The following is a 21,733-nucleotide window of genomic DNA, read 5'->3' as shown; positions in this document are numbered from 1 at the left end:
CACTGCCTCCTCCTTCGAAGCACAGAGATGTCAGTTTCTTCCACTCCGCTTCCCCAGAAAAGGGGGAATCCCTTCGCAGACCCCAGGGCCGGCCTTCTTGGAGAGGTCAGGGGAACCAGCCGGAGTCCCCTCGTGAGATCTCCGGCCAGAGAGCAGGCTGCCTTCTCCCGGGACAAGACTACACCCTTGTGCTCTGGGACCCTCACCTCTCGGGCTGATGTCCCTTCCAAGACCCTCCAGAACGCAGGGACGCCCACGTGGGGATATGGCGTGTATACACAACACACACACACACACACACACACACACACACACACACACACACACACACACACACACAGCCTCCGGGTCCAGCCAGTCGGGGACTTACAGACTGACAGGCTCTGGCTGTCAGCTCAGCTCTACCACTTTCCACCCCGCATCCTTGGGCAAGTCACTTGACTTTGGAGTCCCATCTTTCTTGTTTTTAACATGGAGAAAATGCCATCTACATCTCAGTGTCAGGGTGAGGATTAAATAAAAACATGTGTGGAAGTGCCCGGAGTGGCAGCCGGCACATGCTCTGTGCTCCTGGCACTTGGTAAGTGCTTAATATAAACGTTCGTTTATTTGAGAGGAGGCTGCCTCTGAGAGGGCAGGGGCTGCTGGCTCCAGCGCTGGGCGACTGGGCTTTATTCCACACCTGGTCAGGAATCATTTATGCCATCAGCGTTACCTAAGCCCTGAGACATGAAGTAACCAAGTGCGTGGGAAAATGCCTCCTTCCTAAAATACTTTGTGTGAAATAGTTTGGCCCCCATGCCCACAACCTACAGAACTATGTTTTGGATTATTGGTATTAAAAAGAAAAAAAAGCAATCGGTATGATGCAGGTGGAGGGTGCCAGAGCTTTAGGTGAAATTCCTCTTATCCTCTCACCAGCAACCACCAGGGGGAAAACTGAAACTTGAAATAAACAGTGGAGCAGTGAGAGGACATTTGTCATTTTGGGGTCACATGTAGGGTCCATGTCCCCTTTTTATGGTTTAATATCATCTTGATTTCTTCTGAGGAAATGACCTAGTCTGCACTGTGCCATTTTGGGTGACTGAAGACCGAAGTCTCCTACTCTCCTCAAGCCAAGGAGTGGGCCCATGACCCCACTGGCCAGCTGGATTCTCCCTCCCTCAGGACTTGGAATCATGAAGGGAACGTGCAAAGGCAGAAGGAAATAATCACACCAATAATAACAATAACAGTAACAGTGGTGGGGCTTTTTTCTTTCCAGTGGTGGCGCCCTATCTAGGTCATCACTGCTTCCATCGTCAGGACCACCTCCAGCCCACCAGCCTCCTATCTGTCCCTCCAGGCCCACCTCTTTCCAGAGCTCCAGACTCAGGAACCCAGCTGACACCTGGACAACCTGGTGTCCCAAAGGCGCTGATATGCTCAGGACTGAACTCCTCGTCCTCCCCTCACCCCTATACCTGCCCCTCTCCATGTTCCCTGTCTCAGAGCAGGTCCCCACTGTTCACCCAGTGGGGGAAACCTGGGAATTATCCTAGGCCCTTCCTTTTTCAGACCCCATCCATCAGGTCCATCAAGTCTGCCTCCTAAAGAGCTTGTAAACCCATACCTCTTTCATGGACCTCAGTTCTGCTGGCTGATGGCAATAGCTTCTCCAGGAAGATGCCTCCTGCCTCCAGGCCTCTCTCCTCCAGCCCAACTTCCACGTTATAGTCAGGGTGATCTTTCTGAAATCTTCCATCTGGTTACGTGATGGGCTTAAAATTCTTCAGTTCTCTGCCCCCTGTTCCTCAGTAAAGCCTAGACTCCTTACCATGACAAACAAGGTCTCGTATCTCTTGTCTCTCTGTCCTGTGTCTTCTCACCTCTCAACACACCTACCCAAGCTCTCTTCTCTAGCTGTATGAAATTCATCACAGATTCCTGGACATTCTTTGCTTTGTTGAGCCTGCAAGCCTTTGCATGTGCTATTTCCCTCTGCTTAGAATGCCTTTCATGCTCCTCTCTACCTAGAAAACTCTTCCTTGTGCTTTACAATGAGCCTCAAACACCCGCTATTCAGGGAAGCCTTCTCTGAGTCTCACAGGCAGAATTTATCATTCCTTCTTCTGAATTCCCATTATACCTATTCCCCAATCTTACTATCGCACAGATTTTACTATCTTGCATTTACCCTACAAGTCACATGTCAATCTGTCCCCTCTGACCATCACACCACCTCAGACAGGAGGATGACTGAATGAGTACATTATGGCTAGAGGTGGGGAAAGGAGACAGACCGCCTTAGGTTTGCTTTTTTTCCCAGGGAGATCATAAAAAGCTGGTTTGAAATGGGTTTCTTTACATTTCTGAGAATGAATAAGATGTAAGCTTGAACCTGCTGGCAGCCATTCTGCCACTACAAGGTAAACACTGTCTGGGAATGGAGCCCAAACAAAGAAAGACAGAGTTAGTACATGAAATGAGAACAAGTTCTCATGATGACATCTGAGCCCTTAGATGCAGCTGTGCCTGAAGCAGACATGACTCAATTTTTTCACTTGGGTAAGCCATTCCCTCTGGTTGCCTGAGCCATTTTGAATGTGAATTTTCCTTCTTTTTCAAGTAAAAGAATCTTGATATCATTAAAAGACATTGAAATAAGAATACTCCTTGAGAGAAAACCTTTGAAATCCACAGGTCATGCATCAAAGTAGAAGTAGGGAATCAACTTGAAGAGATAGAATGGCCCTGAGGCTGCAATACTTGAATGCAACCTAACTGAACAAAGAATTATTGAAGGCATACATAATGCCTAGACTCCTAGGTTACCTGACCTAGAAGGGGTCCATGAGGAGGAGGGTTGGTCAGACATGGGTGCCTGGACAAAAGAGGGACATGGAGGAAGAGGTGGCAGTGCCCATCCAAGCACCATCCAGGTTAACAGGTATCAGAGTTTCCTTAGCAAGATTCCCTGTCTAGTGCAGGGGCTCTGAACCTGGGGTCCCATGGCTGGGCTTCCTGGAGTTTTGTGAATCTCCTGAAATTATATGTGCAATTGTGTATCTTTCAGAGAAGAGCATCCATAGCTTCAATCAGTCTCAAAGGGTTCATGACGTCAAGGAAGCAAAGAATTGAACTGCTAATGGAGCAAGCGAAAGTGTTTCAGGCATCCTAGTGGAGAAATTCTTCTGAAAACCACCCAAATTCTTTTGTATATTCCGGTCTCCTTCTCAGGACACTGCTCTCTGAGAATCAGCTTTCCCATGTGGCTTGCCTCCAGGGAGAGAAGGCAGTGAGCAGCTGATGGGGGCGCTTGCCTCCACGTGAGAGCTGTGTTACTCACTGCCAAGTAAGAAACGGGGACATCAGGAAAGGAGGGAGAGCATTATCCCAGGCAGCCCCAGGTGCAAGCAGAACAGAACCCAGGGAATAATAACCAGTGCTGGCTGAGCATGTGTTCCAGGCACTTTCGTACATTATCTTAGTTAATCACAACAAACCACGGAGACAGAAATAATTATCGTCATTTTTATATGAGGAAATCAAGGTTTATAGAGGTTTAAAAATTTCCTCAGGGTCACACAGCTGCCTGACTTCCAAGACCATGTGTTTTCAGTCTGCTGACAACAACCACAAACCACATCCAAGAGATGGTAATCACGTGCTGGTCTTTGAGGTAACTATGGTGATGGTGCTACTGTCTGGATCCCCCTTCCTCAGGTCTGGAGCAATGGACCCTGCCTCCACCGCTGGCCACAGGTATGTGAGCCCAGGCATGGCTGTCTGGCTACCCTCCGGACAGAGAGTTTGACTGAGGGATGAAAACATGACCCATGTCAGGACCATCAGTTCTTGCCTGGATTGTGTAAACGGGGACAGCGCGGAAAGGCCCTTTGCCTCTCAGGTCTTGGAGAAAACTAATCTTCAAGAGGACAGAATAAAGTCAATCAGAAACCAGAAGAGATGAGAGATGGGCCACCAGACCAGCAGCTCTGGTCCTCCAGTCCCAGTTTGGAAAGTTGCCCCTTGCATTCTGTGAACTTCTCTCCTAATAGCCTGAACAGATGGAGTCAGCCAGTGGCGGAAGCGCAATGACTGTAAACTCCGTTGCTATCTTTCTCTGCGCTTACTCTTCACATCAGAACTCTAAGGTAAGAAGATAAATATCATATAATATCACTTATGTGTGGGATCTTAAAAAATGACACAAATGAACTTATTTACAAAACAGAAGTAGACTCACAGACATGGAAAACAAACTTATGGTTACCAAAGGGGAGGATAAATTAGGAGTTTGGGATTACATATACACACTACTATATATAAAATAGACAACCAACAAGGACCTACTGTCTAGCACAGGGAACTATGTTCAATATCTTGTAATAACCTATAATGGAAAAGAATCTTTAAAAAAAAGTATATGTATATGTGTGTGTGTGTGTATAACTGAATCAATATCCCAAATACCTGAAACTAACACAACATTGTAAATCAACTATACTTCAATTTAAAAAATTTTTCTTTAAACTCTAAGGTAAGTGCTATACTTTTTATCAAAAGGAGAAAAATAAGGAACAAAGTAGTTAAGCAAATTGCCCAGGGTCACACAGAGGTGAGTGGCAGAGCCGAACTCAGGAGTCAGGGCTCCGATTCAATTGCCTTGTTACATTGCTCTCCTTCAACATGATCAAAGTGCGTGCCAAAATCTGAATCCTACCAGTGAAGCAGAGTGATGTTATGCCTCCATTTGGGGAGGGAGCTGGAAGCAGTTTAGATACCTCCAATGAGGAAGGTTTGCCCCAGAAGATAGACTCCTCCTCGCTTACCTAGAGAACCAATGTATTAGTCAGTATTCTGCTGTAACAAACTACTCCAAAAATCTCAATGCCTTAACAACAGCAAGGTATATTTCTTGCACTCAGGTTCGTAGCTCAGCTGCAACTCTGCTCAGCTCTGCTCCATGTCTTCTCACTCCAGGACCCAGGCTGAAGGAGCAGCCAGCATTTGGGATGTGATGATCTGATTGCAGACCAGGGGGAAGGCGAGAGGCCAACCCAAACTATGCAAGACCATTGAAAGCTTCTGCTTGGACATAGTATAGGTCATGGCCACTCACATGCCACTAGCCATGATGATAATACCTCCTACCTACTGGAATTATTCCTGGAAGAAATATTTTCCACTCTCTAGATTCACTCCTGGAAGTTATGTGGCAAAGGGTGTGGATGTATAACCCTAACCGTCATAGGGAGGAAGAAGATGGTTGCAAACAATAATGCAATCAGTTACACCAAGAAACAAGCATGTGCTGGAACAATAGAATATACGACAAAACTACCTTTCATCACACGGAGCCCTCCAGCAAGGCTGATGGGAAGAGATGCAAAGCTCCCAGGCATTTGACTTGAGCAAAGACAGAGCTTTAGTCACAGACAGGCCAGATTTCAGTAGCAGAAACAGAAATTCCTGAGATTTAAGCTTTCGACATCTGGAGCCCAAACAGGCACCTCACAGAAGGCCAGAACACAATGGCCCGAGGGATGCCTGATGAGTGTGTCATAAGAATAATCATTGTCTCAAGGTACTGGGTTATGAGTAATTTCCCCTTCTGTTTTCTGTTGCGATGTTGTGCTTTCTTAATTATAAAAATAAGCATTTAAAAAAGACATATACCCTTGTTGACACCGAAAACAGCATGGGCAGGAGAAGAAGCAACTGCTCTTCCATGTTGAGGAAGGTTTGGACATCAGATGATGCACCGGGGGTGTATGATTTCAGTCCTGTGGGACAAATGGTCCTGCTGCCGACCGTGATGACAGGCAGATGGAAAGGTGGTGATCAGCATCATATTTTTCCTTGGGTTCCGTGTGTGTACAAATTAGATTTCACCACCAAAACCTAGACGTTCCAGGAATTTTCCCCTCAGATTCCATCTAAGGCTGAAGAAAGAGAAAGGCCACCTATTCTATAGGAGTTAGAGATCCTGGATTTCTTTCTGGTCCAAGAAGGGAGATGAGGCAACATGGGCTTAAAGATGTATTAGCTAGCACTAGTCAGCCCTGTGGCTGTGTAAGAGTTAAATGTGAGTTTAAACCAGTGTGAGCCCAATTTGATGCAATATGCACAGGAACTTCAGCCATAGGCTTCTGAGTTATAGAGACCTTTAAACCTTGGCCCTGGCCCTTGACAGATCTGTGACTGTGGACAAATAATTTGATTTCTCTGTGCCTTGATTTTCGTCTTGAAAAACAGGATAATAATAGCATCTCCCTCATTGAGATGTGTTTGTAGGATTAAACACACATATCTAAAGCTCCTATTAGCACTATAACTGACATATAGCAAGCAACAAATTTTGGTTATAAATACCAATAGGGACAAAAATGATTGATACATGTGTGTTCATAGCTTTTCCCCTTCTTCTCCTACTGAAGGAGAAAGCTGGTCTTACTTTGTCAGCATTTCCTCCTTCTGCCCCTTCTCTGCACTCTCATCCACTCTTGGGTCTTATTGGGGAAATATGGCTCATCAGTGGGAGAAGAACCAGAGAAATGGGGGTGAGAATTTGTAATGGAAAAAGGCTAAACAGAACAAAAGCAAAATCAAGCAAACAAAGGAGAGAGATGAATGGGAGAATTAGGCCTGAACAGTTAAGAGTATTGGTTAAAATTTTGAGAAGAGTGGAAAATAAGAAACAGGATGAGAGATTTTGGTGCTGTTGTATAGTGGGAGAGAGGTGGTAACTGAGATCCACCAAGGAAAGGGACTGAATTTGTTATCTATTGCTGCATAATTAATTATTCCAAAATTTGGCAGCTCAAGACAATAAAGATTTATCATCTCACTGTTTCTATGGGTCAGGAATTTGGGAGAGGCTTAGCTGGTCTATTCTGGCTCAAGGCCTCTCATGAGTATTAAAAATCTAAGACTGATACTTAATAGATATCTTAATAGATATCAAACAAGGCTGAAGTCATCTGAAAGCTGGATGGACTGGAAGACCCTCTTTCAAGATGGCTCACTCATGTGGCTGTGGGCAGGAGGCCTCAGTTACTCACAAGGGCTCCCTGGGGGACTGCCTGAGTGTCTTCATAACATGGCAGCTGGCTTCCCCAGAGTGAGCAATCCAGGAGAGAGAATAAAGAGGAAGCTGCAAAGCCCTTTTATGACCCAATCTTGGAAATCACTCACCATTACTCCCACCATAATCTATTCATTAGAAGTAAATCACTAAGTCCAGCCCACACTCAAGGGGAAAGGAATTGGCTTCCAATTTTAAAGGGGGTGAGTATCAAAGAATTTGCGGACATATTTTAAAAATCATCTAAAGGATTGAAGGTAGTGTTGCTGTGGATTGTGATATGAATTCCCTTAAGTATTAGTGGGGGACTGTATTTTTTTTTTTTTTTTTTTTTTGCTTTGACTGCACAATTTTTGCTGTTATCGTTGCTTTAATATGACATGGTCCCTAGATTGGTTTATATATTTCAGTATCATTTCCTTTATGCCTGAATAATAAGCTTTAGCATTTCTTGTAATACAGGTCCCCTGGAGGTGAATTCTCTCAGTCTCCTTCTCCTTCTGGGACCCTAATTACACATAGATAAGATTATCTGATATTTTCCCACAAGTCTCTGAGGCTCAGTTCAGTTTTAAAAATCTCTTCACTCTCTGATCTTCAGACCTGAATCATTATTTCTCATCTACCTTCGAGTTTCCTGATCCTGTCTTCTGCTATCTGAAATCTGCTGCTAAATACATTCAGGTATGTTTTATTTCCGTTTTTACTTTCACTTTTAGAATTTCCATTTGTTCTTTTTTATGGTCTATATTTCCTTGCCAAGATTATCTGTTTACCCCTCTAATTTTCTGAATATATTTATAATAGCTGCTTTAAAACTTTCATTTTCTAAGTCTAATATCTGGGCTATCTTGGGTTTAATTTTTATGGCCTGTTTTTGTTTGTTTGCTTGTGTGTTTGTTTGACTAGAGATCACATTTTTTTTTCTGTTTTCTTGTATGTCTAGTGTTTCCTGATTAAAAATTGGACATTGTGATTAATACATAGTAGGGTGCATGTATATGTATATGTATATGTATATGTATATGTATATGTATATGTATATGTATATATGTGTATTTTGTTATCATCTCCTGAAAGGTATTGATTTCTCTGTTCAGTTACTGGCAAAACATCTTGAACTAGTACAGATTTGGCTTTATGATGTTACTGTGGATCTGTGGAAAGCCCAGTCCCTCCAACTTGGTAGGACTCAACTTCTAAACTCTGCCTCAGCTGCAGATCTTGTCATGACATTATTTTGGGTTTTGTTAGGGAAGGTACAAGTGAGGTATTTCCCTAGGGCAGTGTTCTCAATTAGGGTGATTCTGTCCCTCAGGGACACTTGGCAACGTCTGGAGACATTTTTGGTTGTCACAAGGTGGTGGAGCACTACTGGCATCTAGTGGGTGGAGGCCAGAGATGCACTAAGTTTCCTACAATGCACAGGACAGTCCCCTACAACAAATTACTCTCTTGTACAAAGTGTCAATAATACCAAGGTTGAAAAACCCCGCTCTAAGACAGGTTGTACTCCTAAGTTGTGACCTTTCTAGCATCTCAGCTGGATGCCAGGGTATTAACAAGCCATTAATGACATCTCTCCACTCTGACAGGAGCAAAATTCCAACGAGCCCCAGCACTGCTCATCCTCTACTACCTATATTCTGCTTTCAACCCTGTGGCTGCCACTCTCTGGTGAGCCTCAGGTGGTCTTCTTTGCACGTGTCTCTCAGTCACAGACTCAGAGGGGACCTCCACACACAGCTCCCTGTACAGTGCCCTCCTCTCTGACATCCTGCCCCAGGAATTCCAGCTTCTTCATTTGCCCTGAACTCTGATCTCTGCCTCCTTCAGTCAGTAGGACCATCGTGCTTTGCTCAAATTCCAGTTCTTTATGCCACAGTTAGAATACTGTCCCAAGGCAGGGTGCTGGACAATTATGGGACTCAACACTTGAGTTTCCCATTCTAGGGATCACAGTCTTGCTATACTTGTCCACTGTCTGACAACAGTTGCCCCACGTCATATATCCAGAGAGAACCTTAATTCAAAAAGATACATAACCCCAATGTTCATAGCAGCACTATTTACAATAGCCAAAACATGGAAACAAGCTAAATGTCCATCAGCAGATGACTGGATAAAGAAGTTGTGGTATGTTTATACAATGGAATACTACTTAGCCATAAAAAAGAATAAAATAATGCCATTTGTAGCAACATGGGTGGACCTAGAGATTATCATTCTAAGGGAAATAAACCAGAAAAGGAAATATACTATATGATATCACTTATATGTGAAATCTAAAAAAAAAAAGACAAACTTATTTACAAAATAGAAATAGACTCAACAGACAGAAAACAAACTATGGTTACCAGGGGCGAAGGGAGTGGAAAGGGATAAATTGGGAGTTCAAGATCTGCAGATACTAACTAATACTTACAAAACAGATACACAAGTTCATGCTGTATAGCAGAGGGAACTATATTTAATACCTTGTAGTAACTTATGGTGAAAAAGAATATAAAAATGAATATATATATGTTCATATATGACTGAAGCATTATGATGTACACCAGAAACTGACACTGTAAACTGACTATGCTTCTGTAAAAATAAATATATACCCCAAAAAATTTGCCCCATGTATTTTGTCAGGTTTATAGTTGTTCGTGGTAGGAGGGTTAAATCCATACTCCATCATAGCTAGAAACCGAAACCCCGTGTGTTTATCTTGGCCTTTGTATTTCTAGTTGACATCTGGTAGAAATTGATGAATCTGAAGAACTATGATAACAAGCCTACGCTGTAGGTGTTCCCCGCCTGTCACTCATCAAAGACATTTCTAACTCAGATTCTCATTCAACAGACACGTCCTGAGCCCCCACCACGGGCAAGTTTCTCTCACAGAGGACACATCAGTTTATCCTCATAACAACCCTGAGAAGTATGCGTTATCATCCTCATTTTTTATAAAATGAACTTGTGTCAGGAAGTGCAATTTTCCTAAGATTTAGGGGAGATAAAACAGATCCAGGGAGAGCACAGTACTTCCCCAAGATCATGTGGAAATATGTCAGAAACACGAATTAGGTCTATCTGATTCCAAGTCCAATGTCCTTTCTTTCCTTTCCAACAGCCACAGCTGTCTTTCTGGGATCTACTTACCACCTCTCGGAGGAGATCAAATGGTCTCAAAACGTGACTAGTTTTTCCTTTCTCACACCCATCTGCTCTCTGATAATTTTATTCATACTCTTCCTTTCTGGCTAACCTGTATTTGGTGTTGGGCCTCTTTGTCCACATTTGTCCTAGGATGTGTCTGAGGCTGAACACCATCTGTCTCCCCAGGAGCCAGGCACTTACACTGTCAAGAACACGCTGTCCAACATTTACATCACACAACTTCATTTCCTCTGTTAAAATTTTTAAGAAACTCTCAGACATGAACTTGAGCAGTTATCCAACATGGATGAGAGAAGACTTAATGCCTTCACTGGAGCACCAGTAAATACTGACCTATTTACTTATTCCTATTTTTATGCATTAGGAACCACTTTTTAGTTTGAAAATAGAACTGTGTTATCTGTTTACACTGTAAAATCACAACAAAGAGCAACTCTGTTGTAGTGGGTTGAATAATGGCACCGAAAAAAAAAAAAGTGTTACGTCCTAACTCCCAAAACCTGTGAATGTGACCTTAACTGGGAAATTGGTCTTTTGCAGATGTAATTAAGTTAAAGATCTTGAGATGGGACCATCCTGAATGTCCAGGTGACTCTAAATCCAATGACAAGTGTCCTTATAAGGAAGAGAAGAGGAGAGACACAGAGATAAGAAAGAGACTACGTGAGAGTGGAGGTAGAGACTGGAATGATGCCAACAGCCACCAGATGCTGGAAGGGTCAAGGAACAGAATCCTCCCCAGTGCCTTTAGAGGGAGCGCAGCCCTGCCAACATTTTTATTTCAGGTTTCTGGCCCCTGGATCTGTGAGAAAATACATTTTGCTGTTTTAAGACACCTAGCTTGCAGTAATTTGTTACAGCAGACGTAGGAAAGTAATACACGTGTTTTCAGAAAAAGACAACCACAGTGGACTCTTCAAGATCTTTTCCATTCATATTTGGTTTCCTTCTTGTTCATGGTTCCCTCAATGGCTAACCCTTGCTAGTACTACAAATGTTTATAGTACATATAGGAGAAAAGCTTAAAATTGAGTAAATTAAGAAACACTTAACTTTTCTGATTAGGAAACAATTGCTGTGTGCTTCCATAGCAACGTACGTGGTACAGGTAGAGTGCTTTCAGCTGCAAGACAATGAATGGAGAGACCAGAGCAAAGCAGCTTAAACTTCAACAACAGTTAACTGGCTTACATCCTGGAAGGGCAAGAGAGCCAGGGAGATACAGTCGACAGACTTAATCGTTTCTCCTCTCTGCCATTTACAGTGTTGCTTACTTTTTCAGGCTGTTCCCCTCACTGTTGGAGGAGGGCTGCCATGGCAAGCAGGGATATAAGCTTCCTCTTTTGGGTCCAGGAAAAGAGTCAGAGAGTGGGAGACAGCACAGAGGAGCTTCCTATAGCTTTCTCCTTAGAGAAGATGCTTCCAAGAAGAGGTCAATAAAACTTGCCAGGTTTAATTGGCTGAAATTAGACCATATGCCCTTCTCTGAACCAACTGCTGCTTAGAATGATGGGTCCTTAATGAATGAATGCATGCACCCGAAACTTAGGGTGGGTCAGCTTCGCCAACGCGCCTATGGGATACATAAAGGGGGCACAGATACCTAAACAAAATAGAGATTCTGTCAGGAAGGACAGAGAGAAGCAGGTGATGGGTAGGCACTGAATATAAATGATAGTGCAACAAAACCCACCTTAAAATATAAAACACAGCCATGGCTGAAAATCCCTGCATAATTACCTCCTTTCTTCCTCCTTAAAGTTACCTGCCAGTTTAAATTTAGGGCTTATCATTCCCATGTATTTCATTCTGTTTTACTATATATGCTTGTATGCCTAGGCAATATGCTGCATTCTATTGTGTATTCTTAAACTTAATATAAATGGGATCACACAGTGCAGACTATTCTGCAATTTGTTTTTATTGTTCATGAACAGATTCATGAGAGCCACGGGTGTAGGTGAAGTTTCAGTTCACACATTTTCATAGACGCCTTCCCATATATGAATGTATTCATTCATTCTTCTGTTCAACATTTAGGATGATGCTTTTTTTGTCTTTAACTACTACAGAGAAAGCTGCTGTGAACATTCTCAGCACCTGAGTCTCTGTATTCCTAGGAGAGTTTCTTTTGGACACAGGAATAGGAGTGTTATCTCTGAGTCATCATCTTTAGCTCTCATGTTCTCAGCAGAGGCTGGACTAACCTCAGTCTCCACCAGCTGTGCATGGGGATTCTGCCCCTCCACACTCTTGCCAACATAGGCCGAGTCCAACTTTGAAATTGGTTGGTCTTGTAAATCTTCTTTGAATGGTCTGTCGCTATTGCTGGTCTCCGAACACCACGGAGGCAAAGATTGTATTTACTTCTTTCACTCCCAGACTCCAGACAACACTCAGCACTTGGTAAGTTTCATGAAGGAGAGATGGGTCAGATGCTGAGTTTTTTGAGGGCAAGGTCCCAGCCTCATTCTTCTCTGTGTAAACCATTTGCTACGTTTTTAACAATAAGGAGGGAACAAGGGTACAGTCTGGTTCCTGGGGAAATCTTGCTGCGAGTGGAATCATCATGCACACGGGATCTAGAGGATGGGGAAAAGATGCCTTTACCTTTGCCCTCAAGTTGCAGATTAGTCCTCCTCCCCTTTCCTTCCCCTAAGGTGCCCTGTGTCACCTAGCCCCTCAAGCCCCTCACTACGCCCCTGGCCAGGGTCTCCCTCTGCCTCTGGCTCAGGCTCAGTTGTTTGGTCCATCTGGTTGACCCTTTGACGGAGCTGGGGCATAGGGAAGTGGGTGGGAGAACAGAGAGAGGGGGATGGAGGAAGAGGAGGAAGGCAGACTTCCTGGCCCCGTCTCAGCAGGCAGCATCTAACAGACCAACTGCTTAGCACAGGAGGCTGATAAAGGTGTCTGGTTTTCCCTCTGCTTTTTAAATTCCTCCTTCTACTGTCCTAAGCATGGGCCAAGTTCCTAGAAAAAAAGCAAGTGTGCACCACACCCAAGACGGTGGGGACTGCATCCAAACCTTTTCTGTCTGTTCCAAATCCTTCGTCCCTGCAGTGGTTCTCAACCAGGGGCAGCAGCGCCCTCTGGAGGCACGTGGAAATGTGTGGTGGCACTTTCAGCCGGCTCTCTGCTTGGGAATTTAGTGGGTCAGGGCCAGAGATGCTGGACAGACTCACAGAGTGAGGAACTGTCTGGCCTAAAATGCCCACAGTGCACTCACTGAAAGCTCTGTGGACTCTGGGAGGCTGAGACCAAGGCCTGTCATGTTCACAAGTGTGTCGCCAACACCTGGCCTGGGACTGGCACATAGTGGGAGCACTGTAAATGCCTGTTAAGTGAAAGAAGGCATGTGTGAATGCAGTATATTCTAAGGCACCTGCCCACAGAACTCAAGTGCCCACTTATGAGCACCCTTTGAAAACCAGGGTATTAATTCATCAGTCGGAAACAGATAGGAATCTGTAGGAAATCTATCCTCCCTGTCGGGAAATAAATAGGATTTTCTTTAGATGTGGGGAAAAGATTTTGTTCTCTGTCCCTGAGAAGCTCTTGTATCGTGTCTCCTCTCCCATTTAGAAATGTGAGGGGGGCGGGAGTGAAGAGATACAGTCAGAGGGAAAAAAAAAAAAAACCATAAATGCTCAGACTTAACAAAGCAGCCAAAACCTCACACACAGTAACCCTTCCCCTGAACCCCTCACCATGGCAGTGACCACAAATGAACATTGCAGGGCAGGGTTGCCAGATTTGTTACATGGGCTTTCATGAGAAAGTGAAGGGCATTCCCAAGTGCATCTAATCAGAGGAGAGAGCAAGTGACTAAGAGCTGGGCTGTAGATCAGAGGGTACTGGGCTCAAACCTCAGCTGTGACACCCTGTAGCTGTGAGCTGCCAAACTTCTCCAAGCCTTACTTTCCTCATCTATGAAATGGGGGGATAATGATACTTACCTTATAGGGCAATGTGAGAATTAAATGAGATAATGCAAGTAAAGTGCAGGGCCTGGCACTTAAGTAACACATCATCCTCATCATTACCGTTATTATTTGAAAAGCAACCGCAGATGAAGGGCCAGTAACAAAGTCACTCATCGCCTTGGGGGACAGAACAGACACTTGGCCATTTCTTTAACCCTAGTACTTGAGCAGACCCACAGAAGGTGGTGTTCTTAAGAGACACAAATGAAGTAATTTTATTCTGCCTCTAAGTCATTTTGTTCCTTGTTGAACAACACAATGCTGTGACTCACATTAAATGATAATTGTGTTTCTATATCTCTATGATGATATTTCCCTTTCAGGCCTCATTTGCAAAAATGAAGGTCTTCCAGCCAACTTATTCTTCATGCAAAGTTTGCAAATTTATTTTTATGCCCCTACCCTCCACCTTTCCCCCACCCTAGGCCATTGCTGGCATTTTTCTCTTCCAAGGAATAGATTTGTGTTTTATTCCAATAACTTTGAACATCGATAATAATGAAAATACTTAGCATCTGTTTTCTGTTGAAATGTGAAAGCTTCAGAGCAATATTTACAAAACCCACTTCCCCAACCACTGCTCTCAGATTTGATTAAGTAACAGTAAAACACGACGTTCCAAATCAGTTACAAGCTGTTCTTGGGCTGTGTCAGGGCCAAACCTTTATATTTTCAAATTTATGAGCCAGCCACTAGAGAAACATCACTTACCCAGCTGACTCAACAAATGCTCTCTCCTCTCACTCCCAGGCAATACAGTTTGGGATTCCTGGACTCCAATCCCAGTCAAAGCCCCCTTCCACACACACAGCACTTCTGGAGATGGCTGGTGATACAGGGAATATCCAGTATTGGCAGTATATGAATTGGGGCACATTCATGGGTTAATCAATCTTTTAGTGAAGATGCTCTAGTATAAATAAATCAAGGTAGGAGCAGGGAAGTGTTTTTTTGTTTTGTTTTGTTTTGTTTGTATCAAAGTCAAGTCCCCATTCAGAAAGCTAAGAAAATTCTCCCCAGGAGAGCACACGGGCAGGCAGCAACATTCACACATCCAGTTACACGGCCACAGTATTTGATGTGAAGCAAACCCATCATCAATAAATATTACTATGCATAGTGGGGTGAGTAATGGTCCCCAAAGATATTGAGTCCTAATCCCTGGAGCCCATAAATGTTACCTTATATGGAAAAGGGGTTATTGCAGATGTGATTAAATTAAAGATCTTGAGATAGGGAGATTATGCTGAATTAACTGGTGAGCCCTAAATGCCATCAGAAGTGTCCTAATAAGGAGGCAGAGGGAGATGAAACACAGAAGAGATGGACCTGTGGCCACAGAGGCAGAGACTGGAGTGATGGAGCCACCAGCCAAGAAACCTCCAGGGGAGCTTCCAGCAGGAATACAGTCCTGCCGACACCATGATTTGGGCCCAGTGCAACCGATTTTGGAATTCTGGCCTCTAAAAGTAAGCCACTATGTCCATGGCATTTTGTTACACTCATATACTATGCAAATAAAAGGCAAACCATAAGAGAGTCAAGAATTTAACACTGGGAAGAATGTAACCCAATCCTCTCTCTGATCCTGTTCTACAGATCAGGAAACGAAACAGACAGGCCAAGTGCCCTGACAAATCCACACATAGTGAAAGGCAGAGCTGAACCAGGTCTTCTGAGTTTCACAGCTCGTTCTTAAGAAGGGAGGTCTAGCCTTTGGCCTGCTCAGGTGTCCTTCTGACTTTCTCAAAATGTTTCCAGCGCTGCACAATACTGTCCAATTCGTTAGCCACTAGCCACATGTGGCTGTCTAAATTCAAATTAATTAAAAGTAAATAAAATGTTAAGTTCAGTCTCTCAGTTACACAAGCCACATTTCAAAAGTCCTGTGCTCATAGGTGGCCAGTGGCTACTGAGTCGTACAGCACAGATACATAGACATTTCCATCACTACAGGATGTTCTGCTGGACAGTGCTGGACAGTGCTGGACCAGACACATGGCAGGCCCAGTGGACTTCTCAGTGAACTTACAAACTCCAAGTCTGTTTGTTCATGCTATGTTCCCAACACCTTGGAAACTGGCCAGCACGCCCTGGAGATCCCATAAAGACCTGTATGAAGGTGCAGAGTGACACCAGAGGCTGTGACTCCCATGCCTTCTCCTTGATGAGTGGGTATTTCCTGTGTGTTCTGAGGGAGGCTGCCATACAAGCCAAGGACCACATCCTGGAAAGCTTCCTTGTCTGGGCCCAGGAGCAGCACAGGGAGGCCAAGAACAAGACAATGGGGGCCAGACTTCCTTCAGACCCTCCCTAGACCCAACTCAAGCTCCAAGACAGTCTACAGAGCATTCAGGGGCCGCTCCCTGCTTGTTCTGATGCCTGCTGGGATGCCAAGGGTTGTCTAACACACTCTCTTTAGGAAATATCAGTGAATACATGGCCCTGTATAGTTCAAAGGCAAAGCCACAGTCTCCTTTGATCCACACAACTGGTGAAGCAGAGAATTCCATTTTATAACAGAAAATTGGGGTTCAAAGACATAAGGAAAGATGATTTGCCAAACACATGCAAGGAAGCCAAGACTCCAATCAAAAATTCTGACCCTGAAATTTGCCTTTGACACCACCACCTCTTCTTCCTTCTTCACTGAAAACACAGAGACATGCTCCAGGCTTCCCTGAGGACACAGACTGGTCCTTCCTTGCTCATCTGTAGCTCAGGTACTGATATCTAGCAGTGCCTTCCTCAATCAATGAAATCAAATGGCCCTTAAGTCTGGTTTTCACATCTCACTCTCTTTCCCAGGGGGAAGTTAAGAAGACAATCAAGTCCAAAGGGAAATGAGACAAATACATGGGACTGCACTTCTGAGTTGTCAACTCCAGAAACAGAGGAATTTTCTACAAACTCACTTCAGAGGAATGAATTCCTTACGCTAACACAAGAAGTTACGTATTGCAATTGAGATGGGGTTTAAAGGCAGGTAAGAATCTGTCTCCATGTGGCCATGTTCTTAAGCTTCTAGCTTTCTAACACACACATACAAGCTTGGATTCTATGGACACTCACAGTATTTCAAGAATCTGATCATTTAAACCTCACCATGTGTGGAATGTGATCGTTTAATCCTCACCACAGCTCTGTGAAGTAGGTACTACAAATAGTCCCATTTCACAGTTGAGGAAACTGAGGTTCAGAGAGTTTAAGTAAATTTGCCCTCCATCATCACAGATCATAGGTGACAGAGCTGGGATTTAAATATACATTTATCTGATTTCAAACTTCTGACCATGGCACTCTTCTGACTCTCAGCAAAGTCTGAAATAGACATTTTGGATTTATGGGAATTTGTCCTGGAAAGTAAGGCCCTGGGGAGAAAAAAAGCCTTCAAAATAGTTATAAGTAGGTTTTTATGCAGCACATATACATCATATTTTGAACATATTCCTATCCCACTCCTAGCATTTCCATGATCAACATTTGTCTTTTTCGAAAGGCTGCTCTTTGTCTTTAGCAGAAAAATCTGGAAACCTTCAGAGGCAAAAGAAATTCAAAATAAATCTTGAGCATTTAGGAAAATAAGAACCAACAGTATTGAGTCTTTTTGTCAGAAAAGTACATATTTATGACAAGTTATATTCCTAGATGAAATTGCTTCTTGACTCTGACTCTTAAAAAAAATTTTTTTTATTATGGAAATTTTCGAGCATTCTGTAAAGAAGAGAGAAAAGTATAATAAACCCTTATGAATCTATCATTCAGTTTCAACAATTATAGACTCAAGGCCAATCTTTTTTTTTTTTTTTTTCAGGACTTGAAACTCTACAAAATTTTAATTTTGAAATGTTTTTCTCTGGAATTGTATCACAAAAGCAGGCCCTGACCAAAATTTATGAATCAGTGAGATATGTTCAGAGTCATGGCTCTCAAGGTGACCCTTCCCTGAGGGTCTGTAATTGGAGGGTCCATTTTCTTCCTTCCTTCCTTCCTTCCTTCCTTCCTTCCTTCCTTCCTTCCTTCCTTCCTTCCTTCCTTCCTTTCTTCCTTCCTTCCTTCCTTTCTTCCTTCCTTCCTTCCTTTCTTCCTTCCTTCCTTCCTTCCTTCCTAGCCACCACCAGGTCTCAGAAATCCCAAGCTGAAAACAAAGGCAGGTATCCCTTTGAATTAGAATAGTTGTCCCAGGTCTACATCACTCTGGGGCAACTAGTAGCTAAACTGAGACCTCTGGAAAGGAAAGAGTGGGTAAGTCCCCCTGGGCTCCCAGGGCTGCTGCCTTAGGTCCAAACCCATAGTACATGAGAGCCATTTGTAACTGCATGGTCTCCTTTTCCCTCCTTTACTCTGGAGCTCAGGACATCGTCATGACTGATGAACAGAAAAAGTACTACAATGCCATGAGACAGTCTTGTTTCATATAATCCCCCTACACTCACTTTGTTTGCTAGTATTTTAAAGTAAATCCCACACATCTATCACTCCCCTTTGAATACTTCCATAATGCATCTTCAACTGACAAGGACACCTTTTTAAACATAATCACATGCCCCTGTCACACTCGACAAAATTACAGTGATCTCCGAACATCATCTGAAACCGATTCGTACCCAAATTTCTCCAACTACCCTCCAAAATGTCCCATTAGACTCCAAACAAGATTCATACTTCACATTTGGTTCTTATGTTTCTTAACTCTTTTAATCTTACATCACTCATAAAAATGAACTCAAATGAATTAAAACCTTAAACATAAAACCTGAAACTGTAAACCTCCTAGAAATGAAAAAGAATAATATAATAAAGAAAAAGGTCCTCACACTGGTCTCAGCAACAATTTTTTTTATATATGGCACTAAAGAACAAGCAACAAAAGCAAAAATAAACAAGTGGGACTACATTGAACTAAAAATCTCTGAGCAGCAAAAGAATCAATCAACAAAATGAAAAGGCAATCAGAATGGGAAAAAATATTTGCAAACCATATATCTAATGAGAGGTTAATATTCAAAATATGCAAGAAACTCCTACAACTCAAGAGCTAAAAAACAACCAATTTAAAAATGGGCGAGGGAACTGAATAGACATTTTTCCAAAGAAGACATACAGATGGCCAACAGGTACATAAAAAGATGCTCAACATCAGTAATCATCAAAGAAATGCAAAATCAAAAAAAAAAAAAACCACAATAAGGTATCACTTCATGCCTGTTAGAATGACTATCATCAAAAAGATAGGAGATAATAAGTGTTGAGGAGACTGTGGAGAAAAGGGAACCCTTGTACGCCGTTTGGATATTGGGAAATACGGGTCCTCCATGCTCAGAGCAAACACTCTAGAGAGAAAAGAGCCAGGTCTAAAGCTCTCTACACAGAATGCTCCACTTTCTCAGTTCTCTACCCTGCAGAGTTAAGCAGAAAGCAAATACCCTGACAATTTGATAATGGCTTTGCTCGGGAGTTAAGTAAGATTTTGCTGTGATAGTCAAGGTGACAATATGTCATATTAACACATCCTCGATAAAATATATCACCAATAGGAATGCTCTCAAAACCTCAGTACAAAAGCCGTTTCAGGGAAGTGCTTAAAAAATGCTTAAAAATTAACTGGAGAAAACGGACAAAGCCAGAGAAATAGTCAACAAGACTGGAGGAAGGTTTCTAACCTTAAAGTAGTAGTCACTTTATGGAAGGTAGTTACATCAGAAATAGTCTAAGTCAAGTTTTTATGTGCATACAAATCACTTGGGGGGTTTTGTTAAAATGCAGGTTCTCAGTCAGGAGGTCTAGAATGGGGCCTGAGACTCTGCATTTCTAACAGAGCTCCCAGGTGATGCTGAAACTGCTGATCCACAGACCAGTTAAGTAGCGAGAGTCCAAATGTAGATGAAGGCACCAAGGGAGAGAACAGTCCCTTACAACTCCTCTTTGCTATGCCCTTCCCACCTCCCCAACCCTTCCAACCCTTTTCACTTTCCACTCACCCTCTAGGAATGAGGAGTTAGTCCTCTACCTGCTGAAAATACAACCATTCATAGTGAGCAAGTTAAAATTTTATGCATGGGGCATGTTTCTGGTAATATGGCTGATTAGATCATCTAAAAACCTTCTTACTAAAAAGCTATTTTAAAATACTGGAGAATATATTTCAAATTAATTTCTTAAGGTATAGTTGAGCTCACAAGGAAAAAAAAAACCCTCAGAATTTTTTTACCAGAAAGGTAAGAGCATCAGCAGATGCTGTGTATCCTGGACCAGAACCAGTAACCTAGAAATTCAGGTTTTTATTCACATACTGAAAAAAGATGGAAGACATTGGATCTCTATGAGGAGTAATACAGGAACTAAGAATACTACTTAGTGCCAGGACCACCAAAAGTTACCCTAAGAAAAGGTAACTAGAAAACATCCACTCACTAGCACAGGGAGACAGGAATGAATAAAGCCTGACTCATCTTGGGCTCTGAGCTAAAAAAAAATTTCACCTAGAATTCATAACCTTGAGTCTTCCCTCATTTTAACTTAAGCAATTTTCATTACTCACGTGGTCCAGGAATTCCTAACCAGCAAAATTAGCATAAAATGTAGCTTTGAGTCAGTAATACCCCTAGGGTGCCTAGTAGAGGCAAATACAGGATCTCTCAGTAGAGATATATCCTCAAGTCACACTGAACAAAGTCCAATTAAATAAACCCTGCTAAAGACACACTAATAAAGAAATTAAAAACACACAAGGAAACAATCAACCATGAGGAAGAGACAGCAAACAAACAAACAGAAGCATTTGATACCAAAAACTCCAAATAGTAGAACTACTGGACAAAAATTATTAAAAAGAAACAATGTAATAATAAAACATAAAATAACTGAAAATATAAGAAACATCTTTATGAAAATAGAATGGGTAAATTTTGAAAAGGTACCAAATATAACTTCTGGAAAGGAAAAATTATAGTCACTGAAATACAAAACTTGATGGATTGTTTAAATAGCAGAAGAGACAAAGCACAAGAGATAATTAATAAACTGGAAAATAGATTTGAGAATACTACCAAGAAGGCAACACAGAGAGGCAAAGTGATAGAAAATTTGAAAAAGCTTAAGAGATACAGAAAAGAGAATAAGAAGGCCCAATATATGTACAACAGGGGCTCTACTAAAAGCAGACAATAGTGAGAATGGAGGAAACAAAAATGGTAGCTGAGAATTTTCGAAGAAAGGCATGAATCTGCATATTCAGAAAGACAAAATCCCAAGCAAGATTTTAAAAATCCACATCAAGACAAACTATAATGAAATTGAAGAGGACTGAATGAAGACAAAGAGATCTTAAAAGCAACAAAGAAAAGATAAAAGAGTTGCCTCGAAGAAGCAACTTAAAGACTGACTACTCAACAATATGCCAAAAGGCAATAAGAAAATTTCTTTAAAATGATGAGAGAAAAAGATAACCTAGAATTCTATAACCAGCCAAAATATCATACAAGGTGAGGACAAAATTAAATTCTTAGAC

This window comes from Camelus dromedarius, chromosome 9, assembly GCF_036321535.1.
Source record: "Camelus dromedarius isolate mCamDro1 chromosome 9, mCamDro1.pat, whole genome shotgun sequence".
NCBI lineage: Eukaryota > Metazoa > Chordata > Mammalia > Artiodactyla > Camelidae > Camelus > Camelus dromedarius.
This window is presented reverse-complemented; position numbering follows the sequence as displayed.